Genomic DNA, 13,735 nt, shown 5'->3' with positions numbered 1-13,735 from the left:
CATCATAAGTTTTATCCTATCCATCTGGTTCATCGTGATCGTAATTATATATATGTATATATATATATATGAATATAATTTTTGGCCTCGCGAAGGAGAAAGCATCGCTCAAGCTTGGTGGAGGCTTAAGTCAATGTTATATTCATGCCCCAATCATGAGCTCTCAAGATAAATTATTATTCAAAAATTTCATGCTTGGCTTTCTCTCAATAATCGCTCCATGCTCGATACTTCTTGTACGGGTTCTTTTATGATGAAGACTATTGAATTGAGATGGGATTTATTGGAAATAATTAAACACAACTCTGAAGATTGGGAACTCGACGAAGGTAAGGAGTCATGTATAACACCTAAGTTTGATTGTGTTAAATCTTTCATGGATACCGATGCTTTTCATGAATTTAGCACTAAATATGGACTTGACTCTGAGATAGTAGCTTCTTTCTGTGAATTATTTGCTACTCATGTTGATCTCCCTAAGGATAAGTGGTTTAAATATCATCCTCCCATTGAAGTAAAAGTAGTCAAACCTATTAAAGTTGAAGAAAATACTATCACTTATAATGCTGATCCTATTGTTCCTACCGCTTATTTTGAGAAACCACCTTTTCCTGTTAGAATAAAGGATCATGCTAAAGCTTCAACTGTGGTTTGTAAGAGTAATACTAGAACACCTACACCCTCTAATCAAATTAAAGTTGAACCTAGTATTGCTATGGTTAAAGATCTCTTGGTCGATAATATTGATGGACACGTTATTTACTTCTGTGATGAAGCTACTAGAATTGCTAGTCCCGATACTAAAGATAAACATAGACCTGTTGTTGGCATGCCTGTTGTTTCTGTTAAAATAGGAAATCATTTCTATCATTGCTTATGTGACATGGGTGCTAGTGTGAGTGCAATACCTCATTCCTTATACAAAGAAATTATGCATGATATTGCACATGCTGAGATAGAAGATATTGATGTTACTATTAAGCTTGCCTATAGAGATACTATTTCATCAGCTGGGATTGTTAGAGATGTTGAAGTCTTGTGTGGGAAAGTTAAATATCCTACTGATTTTCTTGTTCTTGGTTCCCCACAAGATGACTTTTGTCCCATTATATTTGCTAGACCCTTCTTGAATACTATTAATGCTAAGATAGACTGCAAAAAGGATATTGTTACTATTGGTTTAGGGGATATGTCTCATGATTTTAATTTTGCTAAATTTCATAGACAGCCCCATGATAAAGAATTGCCTAGTAAAGATGAAATTATTTGTCTTGCTTCTATCGCCGTGCCTCCTAATGATCCTTTAGAACAATATTTTCTAGACCATGAAAATGATATGTTTATGAATGAAAGAAGGGAAATAGATGAAGTATTCTTTAAACAGGGACCAATTTTGAAACACAACTTGCCTGTTGAAATTCTAGGGGATTCTCCTCCACCCAAGGTTGATCCCGTGTTTGAGCTTAAACCATTACCTGATACTCTTAAATATGCTTATCTTGATGAAAATAAGATATATCATGTTATTATTTATGCTAACCTTTCAGAGCAGGAAGAAGAGAAATTATTGAAAACTCTGAAGAAGCATCGTGCTGCTATTGGATATACTCTTGATGATCTTAAGGGCATTAGTCCCACTCTATGCCAGCAAAAAATAAAATTGGAGAAAGATGCTAAACTGGTTGTTGATCACCAATGATGGTTAAATCCTAAGATGAAAGAAGTGGTAAGAAATGAAATACTAAAGCTTCTGGCGGCAGGTATAAGTCAGTGGGTAAGTCATGTCCATTGTGTCCCTAAGATGGGAGGTATTACCGTTGTTCCTAATGATAAAGATGAATTGATCCCACAAGGAATTGTTACAGGTTATAGAATGGTAATTGATTTCCGCAAATTAAATAAAGCTACTAGAAAGGATCATTACCATTTACCTTTTATTGATCAAATTCTAGAAAGATTATCCAAACATACACATTTTTGCTTTCTAGATGGTTATTATGGTTTCTCTCAAATACCCGTGTTGAAAGAGGATCAGGAAAAGACCACTTTTACTTGCCATTTCGGTACCTTTGCTTATAGACGTATGCCTTTTGGTTTATGTAATGCACCTGCTACCTTTCAAAGATGTATTACTGCTATATTCTCTGACTTTTGTGAAAATATTGTTGACGTTTTCATGGATGATTTCTCCGTGTATGGAACTTCTTTTGATGATTGCTTAAGCAACCTTGATCGAGTTTTGCAGAGATGTGAAGAAACTAATCTTGTCTTGAATTGGGAGAAGTGCCACTTTATGGTTAATGAAGGTATTGTCTTGGGGCATAAAGTTTCTGAAAGAGGTATTGAAGTTGATAAAGCTAAAGTTGATGCTATTGAAAAGATGCCGTGTCCTAAGGACATCAAAGATATAAGAAGTTTCCTTGGTCATGTTGGTTTTTATAGGAGGTTTATTAAAGACTTATGAAAAATTTCTAGGCCTCTGACTAATCTCTTACAAAAAGATGTTCCTTTTGTCTTTTATGATGATTGTGTAGAAGCATTTGAAATACTTAAGAAAGCCTTGATTTCTGCACCTATTGTTCAACCACCTGATTGGAATTTACCCTTTTAAATTATGTGTGATGCTAGTGATTATGCTGTAGGTGCTGTTCTAGGACAAAGAGTTGATAAGAAATTAAATGTTATCCAATATGCTAGCAAAACTCTAGAAAATGCCCAGAGAAATTATGCCACTACTGAAAACGAATTTTTAGCAGTTGTATTTGCTTGTGATAAGTTCAGACCTTATATTGTTGATTCTAAAGTAACTGTTCACACTGATCATGCTGCTATTAAATATCTTATGGAAAAGAAAGATGCTAAACCTAGACTTATCAGATGGGTTCTCTTGCTACACGAATTTGATTTGCATATTATTGATAGAAAGGGAGCTAAGAACCCCGTTGCAAACAACTTGTCTAGGTTAGAGAATGTTCTTGATGACCCACTCCCTATTGATGATAGTTTTCCTGATGAACAATTAGCTGTCATTAATGCTTCTCGTACTGCTCCATGGTATGCTGATTATGCTAGCTACATTGTTGCTAAATTTATACCGCCTAGTTTCACATACCAGCAAAAGAAAAAAAGTTTTTCTATGATTTAAGACATTACTTCTGGGATGATCCACACCTTTATAAAGGAGTAGATGGTGTTATTATACGTTGTGTACCTGAGCATGAACAGGAACATATCCTATGCAAGTGTCACTCTGAGGCTTATGGAGGGCACCATGCTGGAGATAGAACTGCACATAAGGTATTGCAGTCCGATTTTTATTGGCCTATTCTTTTTAAGGATGCATGTAAGTTTGTCTTGTCTTGTGATGAATGTCAAATAATTGGTAATATTAGTAGACATCAAGAAATGCCTATGAACTATTCACTTGTTATCGAACCATTTGATGTTTGGGGCTTTGATTATATGGGACCGTTTCCTTCCTCTAATGGGTATACACACATTTTAGTTGCTGCTGATTACGTTACTAAGTGGGTAGAAGCTATTCCAACTAGTAGTGCTGATCATAACACCTCTATTAATATGCTTAAAGAAGTTATTTTTCTGAGGTTTGGAGTCCCTAGATCTTTAATGACTGATGGTGGTTCACATTTTATTCATGGTTCGTTTCGTAAAATGCTTGCTAAGTATGATGTTAATCACAAAATTGGATCTCCATACCACCCACAGTCTAGTGGTCAAGTAGAACCGAGTAATAAAGAGCTTAAATTAATTTTGCAAAAGACTGTTAATAGGTCTAGAAAGAATTGGTCCAAGAAACTTGATGATGCATTATGGGCCTATAGAACTGCATATAAAAATCCTATGGGTATGTCTCCGTATAAAATGGTTTATGGAAAAGCATGTCACTTACCTCTCGAACTGGAACATAAGGCATATTGGGCCATTAAAGAGCTCAATTATGATTTCAAACTTGTCTGTGAGATGAGACTATTTGACATTAGCTCACTTGATGAATGGAGAACCCAGGCCTATGAAAATGCCAAACTGTTTAAAGAAAAAGTTAAAAGATGGCATGATAAAAGGATACAAAAACGTGAGTTTAATGTAGGTGATTATGTTCTATTATACAACTCTCGTTTAAGATTATTTGTAGGAAAACTCCTCTCTAAATGGGAAGGTCCTTACGTTATCGAGGAGGTTTATCGTTCCGATGCCATAAAAAGCAACAACTTCGAACGCGGACTCGATGCCAACCACATGATGATCGCGGAGTTCACCAACAACCACAAGCTGGATGCCAAGAACATTAGGGAGACCATCTTCAAGCTTCACGAGAAAATCGAGCACCTCCAAGCCCAGATCTATGACCTGCAAAACGAAAACTGTGAGTATGAATATAGATTCAAGAGGATGAGTTTGATTTGAGGATCCCAGAGACTCGATCATCCTTAACAACACATACTTACTAATCATCCTCAAAAGATATGCCCAACATTGGTTGAAATATCTTGGATGGAAGTTCATCCCAGTAGCTGGGTAGAAGTCAACACATACAAAGCAATCTGAAAGAAAAACCTGCATGTGAACTCATCTAGGTTTCAGTACTGAATATGTCCCAAACTCCCAATAACAGTCAAGAAGGCGGCGTTGAACTGGCTGGTGAAAAATCATTGTACCTGGAACCTTGGGTGAGTTTGCATGTAAGTTCTCACACATGCAAGAATGGTGTTTATACTTTCCAAGATTTCATGATCAAGCTTGATACCACCTGACACGGAAGTATATAAAAATATGATTTCAGCAAGGTACAATCAATATTACGCCAGAGACATGCCATGCATATATATATATATATATATGTATATATATATATACATAATATATATGTATACGTCGAGCCATGCATATATATATTTTTGGTATATATATAAGGGCCTTTCACCTTATGTTCGATATTTAATTTACCGGCCTGTTTGAAAACCCAATAGTTTCTGTTGGTGTGATTAGCATGCTTGTCGTTGGTGCCATGAATCTGGCAAGGTCTCTCTAGTAATTTGTCCAAGTTGGATGGACCGTCCCTATTACCTTTGAACGGCTTCTTCTGCTGACCGGGTTTGGAGCCACTGAATCCGGCGTTTACTATTGTATCCTTTGTTTCTTCGTTATTGTTCCGACGCTTATTTTTGCTGCGTCATGGCCGGCCATTGCCATCCCTGGCCTCAGAAGTGCCGAGGTTGCTGGTACTGTTGCTTCTACGAGCCAACCAGCTATCTTTGCCTACGCAGAAACGGGTCATAAGTGCAGTAAGAGCTGCCATAGTCTTTGGCTTTTCTTGACGGAGGTGTCAGGTGAGCCATTTATCACGAACGCTATGCTTAAATGCCGCTGAGGCTTCGGTGTCCGGACAGTCCACGATTTGGTTCTTTTTAATTAAGAACCAATTCCAAAGTTTGTGAGCTGACTCTCCGGGTTCCTGGATTATGTGACTCAGGTCATCAGCATCCGGTGGCCGGACATAGGTGCCCTGAAAGTTGGCCCGAAAAGCATCCTCTAGGACTTCCCAACTTCCAATGGAGTTCTCTGGGAGGCTGTTCAACCAGTGTCGTGCTGGTCCTTTCAGTTTTAGAGGGAGGTATTTAATGGCATGGTGAAAGTGCAACTATCCCTAGGTGGTTTTGGTAATTCATAACAACATATAGCTCATTGAGCTAATGCTATTCCAAGATGACTATTTCAGGAAAGCTCAATGATTGGCATGGCGTGGATGTGAAAGTGGAACCCTCAAAATGCTAAGGACAAAGGATTGGCTCAAGCTCAAAAGCTCAAGACTCTTCATTTTATATTTTAGTGATCCAAGATCACATTGAGTCTTTAGGAAAAGCCAATACTATCAAGGAGGGATGAGGTGTTGCTTAATGAGCCTTTTGCTTCATGTGCTTAGTGATATGCTCCAAAACCCTCAACTACTTTCCCATATCCACATATGACCTAAACCCTAAGCCAAACTCAGTCCTACCGATTCTTTCTATCCAGCGCCACCGAGTTTCACTTGTCATAAGCCACTGCCAAACCCTAGCAATTCGGTTCTACCGATAGGGATCTCGGTCTCACCGAGATGGGATTGCAAACTCTCTGTTTCCCTTTCGTAACTTTTCGGTCTCACCGAAAGAGCGAATCGGTCCCACCGAGATTGCAATGTAAACTCTCTGTTTCCCTTTTGTAACTTTTCGGTCTCACCGAAAGAGCAAATCGGTCCCACCGAGTTTGCCTGACCAACTCTCTGGTTAGCTTATTACCAAACTTGGTCTCACCAAGTTTATGTAATCGGTCTCACCGAGATTATGTTATGCCCAAACCCTAACCATATCGGTCCTACCGAGTTGCATGTCAGTCCCACCAAAAATCTCTAACGGTCACTAGGTTTACCTTTTCGGTCCGACCGAGTTTGTTGCTTTGGTCCCACCAAGATTAGAAAACTATGTGTAACGGTTGGATTTTGTGTGGAGGCTATATATATACCCCTCCACCTCCTCTTCATTTGGAAAGAGAGCCATCAGAACACATACACAATTCCAACTCATATGTTCTGAGAGAGAACCACCTACTCATGTGTTGAGACCAAGATATTCCATTCCTACCATATGAATCTTGATCTCTAGCCTTCCCCAAGTTGCTTTCCACTCAAATCTTCTTTCCAAAATATCCAAATCCTATGAGAGAGAGTTGAGTGTTGGGGAGACTATCATTTGAAGCACAAGAGCAAGGAGTTCATCATCAACACACCATTTGTTACTTCTTGGAGAGTGGTGTCTCCTAGATTGGCTAGGTGTCACTTGGGAGCCTCCAACAAGATTGTGGAGTTGAACCAAGGAGTTTGTAAGGGCAAGGAGATCGCCTACTTCGTGAAGATCTACCGCTAGTGAGGCAAGTCCTTCGTGGGCGATGGCCATGGTGGGATAGACAAGGTTGCTTCTTCATGGACCCTTCGTGGGTGGTTGCTTCTTCATGGACCCTTCGTGGGTGGAGCCCTCCGTGGACTAGCGCAACCATTACCCTTCATGGGTGGAGCCCTCCGTGGACTCGCGCGACCGTTACCCTTCGTGGGTTGAAGTCTCCATCAACGTGGATGTAGGATAGCACCACCTATCCGAACCACGGGAAAAACATCCGTGTCTCCAATTGCGTTTGAATTCTCCAAACCTTTCCCTTTACATTCTTGCAAGTTGCATGCTTTACTTTCCGCTGCCAATATACTCTTTGCATGCTTGCTTGAATTGTGAGATGATTGCTTGACTTGTCCTACAATAGCTAAAATCTGCCAAGAACTAAAATTGGGAAAAGGTTAAGTTTTTATTTGGTCAAGTAGTCTAATCACCCCCCCTCTAGACATACTTTCGATCCTACAAGTGGTATCAGAGCTTTGGTCTCCATTTGCTTTGATCTCCATAGCTTTTGGTGGTCATAGCCTTGGTTTCACAACCTAGGAGAGTATGGCGTCTAGCGAGGGAAATTATCACCGTAGAGGTCCTTACTTTGATGGTACTAATTTTGCTAGTTGGAAGCATAAAATGAAAATGCATATTCTTGGACATAACCCTGCCGTTTGGGCTATTGTGTGTGTTGGTTTGCAAGGTGACTTCTTTGATGGGAAAGAACCAAACCGTGAAGCTACCGCAGATGAGTTGAAGATGTTGCAATACAATGCTCAAGCTTGTGATATTCTCTTCAACAGATTGTGCCTCGAAGAATTCAACAAAATCAGCCGTCTTGAGAATGCAAAGGAAATTTGGGACACTTTGTTTGATATGCACGAAGGTACCGACTCCGTCAAGGAATCCAAGTTGGATGTGCTTCAAAGTCAACTTGACAAGTTCAAAATGAAGGATGGTGAAGGTGTCGCTGAAATGTACTCTAGGCTTGCTCTCATCACAAATGAGATTGCCGGCTTAGGAAGTGAAGAGATGACCGATAGATTCATCATCAAGAAGATTCTAAGAGCCTTGGATGGAAAATATGATACCGTGTGCACATTGATCCAAATGATGCCCAATTACAAAGATCTCAAGCCAACGGAGGTGATTGGAAGAATTGTTGCTCATGAGATGTCACTTAAGGATAAAGAGGAACTTCACAACAAATCAAGTGGTGCCTACAAAGCCTCATGTGAAGCCCCTACATCATCAAGTGAGAAACAAAACTTCAATGAAGAATTGAGCTTAATGGTGAAGAACTTCAACAAGTTCTACAAGAGTAGAAGCAAAGATAGAAGCTTCAAGTCAAGGTCCTACAATGACAAAACATCTTCTAGTCGAGAGCGAAACTGCTACAGTTGTGGAAGACCCGGACACTATTCCAATGAGTGTACGGCTCCCTACAAGAGAAGAGAAGATTCTCCAAAAAGAAGAAGCAAAGAATCACCACCAAGAGAGAGAAGGAGTAGAGATGATCGTTATGAACGAAGATACTCACAGAGAAGCAAGGATTCGGAAAGGAAGGAAAAATCATCAAGGAGCTACACAAAACGAAGACATCAAGCTCATGTTGGTGAATGGGTATCCGGCTCCGACTGCGACAGCCACTCCGAGAGAAGTTATCACTCCGACTCCGAAGATACTCAAGATGAAGGTGTTGCCGGTCTAGCACTTGTGTCAACCAACTCCTACAACATATTTGACTCACCAAATGAAGGAATTGGAAGATGCTTCATGGCCAAAGGTCCTAAGGTAACACACCCCGAGTATGTTGATTTCAATAGTGATGAAGATGACTTGTTAGGTGATGATTTGCTAGTTGACAACTCTAGTGATGAATACTATGATGAAACGTCAATTAATCATGCTAATCAAGATAAAACGAATGACAATGATAAGGAGAAGATTGAGGCTCTAACTAAAGAACTAAACACTCTTAAGTTAGCTCATGAAACTATCTTCGAAGATCATCGAGAACTTTTAAGAGCTCATGAGAAATTACGCTTTGAAAAGCTCAATCTTGAGCAAGAGCATGAGTTCTTAAAAGCAATCAATGATGATCTCTGCAAGAAAAGTTCTTCTTACATTGCCAAGCGTTTACTCTTATCCACTTACATGCCTCAAGTCAAGTCTAGTAACAAGAACAAGAAAGATTCTTCCTCTAGCAGTAACAATGATCATGCTAAATCCAATTTTGTTACTTCTAGTAGTTCTCTTGATTCCACTAATGATTCTCTTAGCCAAGTTACACTTGAGCAAGAAAATAGCTTATTGAAGGGAATTATAGAGAAAGGAGTGTACAAAAGCCTTGCCGGGAGTAAGCAATTCGAGGAAATTGTGCGCAAGCAAGGAATGCACCAGAAGAATCAAGGTGTTGGTTTTGAACGAAAGTTCAATGCCAATGGAGTTGAGTGGGAAGAAGATCAATACCCCAAGACAAAGTTTGTTCCTCAACAAGAGAAGTATGATACTTCTTTCAAGGGGACACAAGCTCAAGATGATCTTCCACCACAAGACTACAAGCAAAAAGGCAAGGACCAGCTTCAAGAGGAAATTGATGCATTTGAAGAAGCTCCTAAGACCTTAGTCAAGTGGATTCCCAAGACTACTTCAAGTTCCACTTCATCAAGTACGACTACAACTCCAAGGATTCCCATCAAGATGGTGTGGATCCAAAAGAAGAAGAACTAGAGAGTTCTTGAGGGTGACTCCGCCAACATACTTCACTCTTATCATTTTGGCAAGAACAAGTGCAATCAACTTCCACATCTTGCACTAGTTCAAGGAGTCACAAACCCTCTTGTTGGTAAGACAAGGGACAAGGTAACCTAAAAGTTTTCATGGACATCATCTTGTGTGTGCATCACTCTATGTCTATGGATATCCTTGTTTGTTCCTTGTGGGACTAACCCATGTAGGTATTGAAAGTGCAATTCACTCAAATGGATAGCTCCAAGTGATCTACATCAACATTGAGCATCCACATCTTCAACATCTACATGAAGTCATCATCGACAAAACCCGAGGTTAGTTCATCCCTCTAAGGGGGGATATCACATCTAGGGGGAGCTTTACTCTAGGACTTGAGCTAAAGCAACTCTAAAGATGTGAACACAACAATGCTTTATGTAAAAGTGGTAACCCCACTTGAGCTTAAACGATGAGTATGACCTATGATCAAGTGTTCTCACTTGACTCCTAAGTCAATATACTCATATATAGATGACCTTGTCATCGCAAATTGCTTGATAGATGCTAGAATTGGTTGTGCATGCCTTGTCACATATTTCATTTGTCATCTTATTGTGTGAGCATGCTGGTTGCATATTTTACTCATTCGAGGACATCCACTTGTTGTTTTGATTGTTTGGTTTTATTTCCTTTTGCCAAGTGGATGGACAAGAATGCCTAAGAACCTCCTCTAGCTATCTATGCTTTTCTTGTCTCAAACTCTATTCATGCTACATCACAAAATTTGATCAAGTCAGATTCGAACCACTCTGTGTGAGGAGCGCTCGGAGTCCCCGATTCGTCATAGACTTAAACTTCAAAAACCTCTTTATGATTCTCGGTCTGACCGATACCCTACTTTCGGTCCTACCGAGATCATTAAGTTGATCTAGGTTTTCGATCTCGGTGCAACCGATTTGAACCATTCGGTCACACCGAGTTGCAACAACTGTATACAGTTTTGCATCTCGGTGCCACCGTGTTGTTCCACTCGGTCACATCGACAGGGTCGGGCTATATATAGTCACGGGCAAAAATTTGGAAATTTCTCCGAACCCCTTCGCCCGCGTGATAGCCTGCTCTGCCAACTTGGTCTCCGGATCGTCTCCTCGCCGCCAGCCGCCTCCAGTCGCTGGTCTCCGTCGCCGTCAACGGAAATTCAACCCCGCCGTTGCCGCCGTAGCGAGTCTCCGCCGAACTAGGGTATGGACTCGATCTTTGTGCTATTCCCCAATCCGATTCTTAGCACATTGTGATCATCATGATTCTTGCCACGTTTGTTAAACTTCTATCCACTCAATGAACTCGTAGATTAGGTTTAATTCAAAAAAATTACGGTTAAGTTTCCGCCGAAACCATCTCGGACCCACCGAGTTGAAAAACTCAGTCCCACCGATTTGGCTTATGCCATTGCACAAGTGAGACTGGGTCTGACGGAGAATTACTTATCGGTGTGACCGATTTTGGAACTCTGTGAAACCCTAGCAGTCTCGGTGTCACCGAACTGTGACTCGGTCTGACCGAGTTCACTAGTTTAGGTGCCAAAACTGCTTCGGTATCACCGAGTTTAGAAATCGGTAGATCCGAGATGCTTTCAGTGGGAAACTAAAACTAAGTTTTTGAATTATTCATTTGCAAAAATCTCTGCATTTTGTGATGCTTATCCACTCTATCTCATCTATAACCTATTCACAGGGTCAGCAGTCAGAGTTTGCATCATGTCAGACCAAAGTGATAGCCAGAACTTGTCAGAGCAGCAAGTGCAGATGAGTGAGGGCACTAGTCCCTCAAGTTCCTCAGATGATGGCAGCAGGAGCACCCCTAGCAATCTGCCTAAAGCTGCCACAAGACAGAGAAAGAAGAGAACCTCAGACTCAAAAGATGAGGATTATGTGGCAAAAGAGGAAGCAACTTCCAAGAGAGTTGAGCCAGCACAGGGCATAAAACCAGGGATGAAGATCAAAAGGCCAGCAGGCAGGCAGCCTATGTCAAAGGCCCGAGCTTCAACTGAGAAGCCCACTCCCATTGAGCCAGTTGCTGCTGAAGGCAAGAAGAGGAAAGAAAGGGTGAAGAAAACTGTAGCCATAGTGCTTGGCAAGGCTTCCATCATGGAAGATGAGGAGGAAGAAGAAGAGGTAGCTGCACCAGCACCTAAGGCACCCAAGCTGATGGGTGATGCCATAAGAACAGGGGCAACTGCTTCCAAGGCCAAGCCAGCTCCAAAGCCAAAGCCAAAGAGGAATACAAGAAGCATCCCAGCTAATGAGAAAAATAGGCCCCAGTGCCTGAAGCTGCAGAAGAAGAAGAAGAAGAGAATGTTCTTAGAAAGCTCAAGCCCAAGATCCCAGACCACAACGATGCTCATCCTGTGGCTGAGGATATGAAACTCAGGAGAGATTCAGGGCTCCGGAAGTGGAGAGAAGCAGACCCGTATGCTTCAAGGAGAAGGACTGCAGTTGACTACAGGTTTCACACCAAGGAGCAGCAAGACTTTTATGAGACAGTGCTGCTAGACAAGAAGCCAATTGTCTGTGATATGAGATGGGTTGATTGGCAATACATCAAGGACAACGAAGAGTACTACCCTGGAGTGCAGGACAGCTTCAAGGCATGTGGAGTAGAGGACTTTGTTGGGCAGAAGCTCACAAAGTGGAACGAGGAACTCATCATGCAGTTCTACTCCACAGCCCATTTCTATCCAGATGGCAGGATTGTATGGATGTCAGAGGGTACGAGGTACCAGTCTACAGTTGCTGAATGGGCTCAGCTGATTAATGCCCCAGAAGAGCATGACAATGACTTGGACATTTATGCCAAGAAGAAGATGGACCACAACTCAATGTCAAACATGTACAAGGAGATTCCAAATGAAGCACTTGATACGTTCAAGTTTGGCTCAGTACACTATCTTCTGTCAGGGCTGCCAACCATCAACTGGATTCTTAGGCACACCCTATTGCCCAAGTCTGGAGATCACAAGATGATCAGGGGCCACGCGATCAACTTGCTTCATATCTTTGACGTGCCACAGAAATTCAAAGTCATGAGCCTTATGATTGAAACAATCAAGAGGACAGCAGCAGACCAGAAGAGGAGCTGTGGATATGCCCCACAGATTCAGGAGCTCATCAACTCTAAGATGGGCACGGGCATATACTTATTGGACAAGGAACACCTGCCCATCCGTCCAGACTTTGAAGATAATCAAGTGGTCATGACTGAGAATGAGCCATCATCTGCCCAAGCACAAGCCAAGAAGGAGAAGGCGAGGAAGGAGAAAGCTGCCAAGATGCCTACTCAAGAGGAGGCATCTGAATATTTCCTAAAAACCAAACAAGAGCAGCTTGGTTACTTGATTGCATCCACCCTGCGGATTGAGCAAGGACTAGCCACCCTAACTCAGAACCAGGCAAGCTTAGAGAGGATCATGGAACAAAAGTTCTATGACTTGGATGTCAAAGTGACAGAGATTCAGACTGCAGTGGAGCAGCTCCAGGATGACATGCAGGAGAGGAGAGGCAAGACTACAACTGATGCCTTTGCCAGAGTGCCACGAGGTCTGAGGTCGTCTGCAGTGCCAGTTGCTAACCCTAGAGCCACCACGTCTACACCAGCTACAGCCTCAGTTCCACCAGCTACAGCGTCCACTTCAGCCTCGACTCCGACCACGTCTACAGAAGGCTTCGTCCTTGGAGTGCTCCGGACTCCACCACCACCTGAAGATCAAGCCTGAGTGTCGACTTAGCACTATGCATTTTCTAGGAACTTTTTGGTAACTTGTTGCCAAAGGGGGAGAAAATGTATAGATCATAGGCTTCGAGAGAGAGTGTTGCTTTTAGTGTTGCTTTTATTCTCTCTTGTTTTATTTGGTGTTTTTTCGAACTTTGTTTGCTTTTGTGTGAGATACTATGTCATTGCTCGTGAGACATTGATGATCATGTGTTCGATCATAAGCTACACTTAATGTTTGCTTAATATTATCATCTTATCTATCTTATGTGATCATTCACTATTCTTGGTGATGAGTGCATGTA

This window comes from Triticum urartu, chromosome 3A (genome assembly GCF_056163025.1).
Source record: "Triticum urartu cultivar PI428250 chromosome 3A, HENAU_Tu73, whole genome shotgun sequence".
Lineage (NCBI taxonomy): Eukaryota > Viridiplantae > Streptophyta > Magnoliopsida > Poales > Poaceae > Triticum > Triticum urartu.
The sequence above is the reverse complement of the archived record's forward strand: the minus strand, read 5'-3'. Positions refer to the sequence as shown.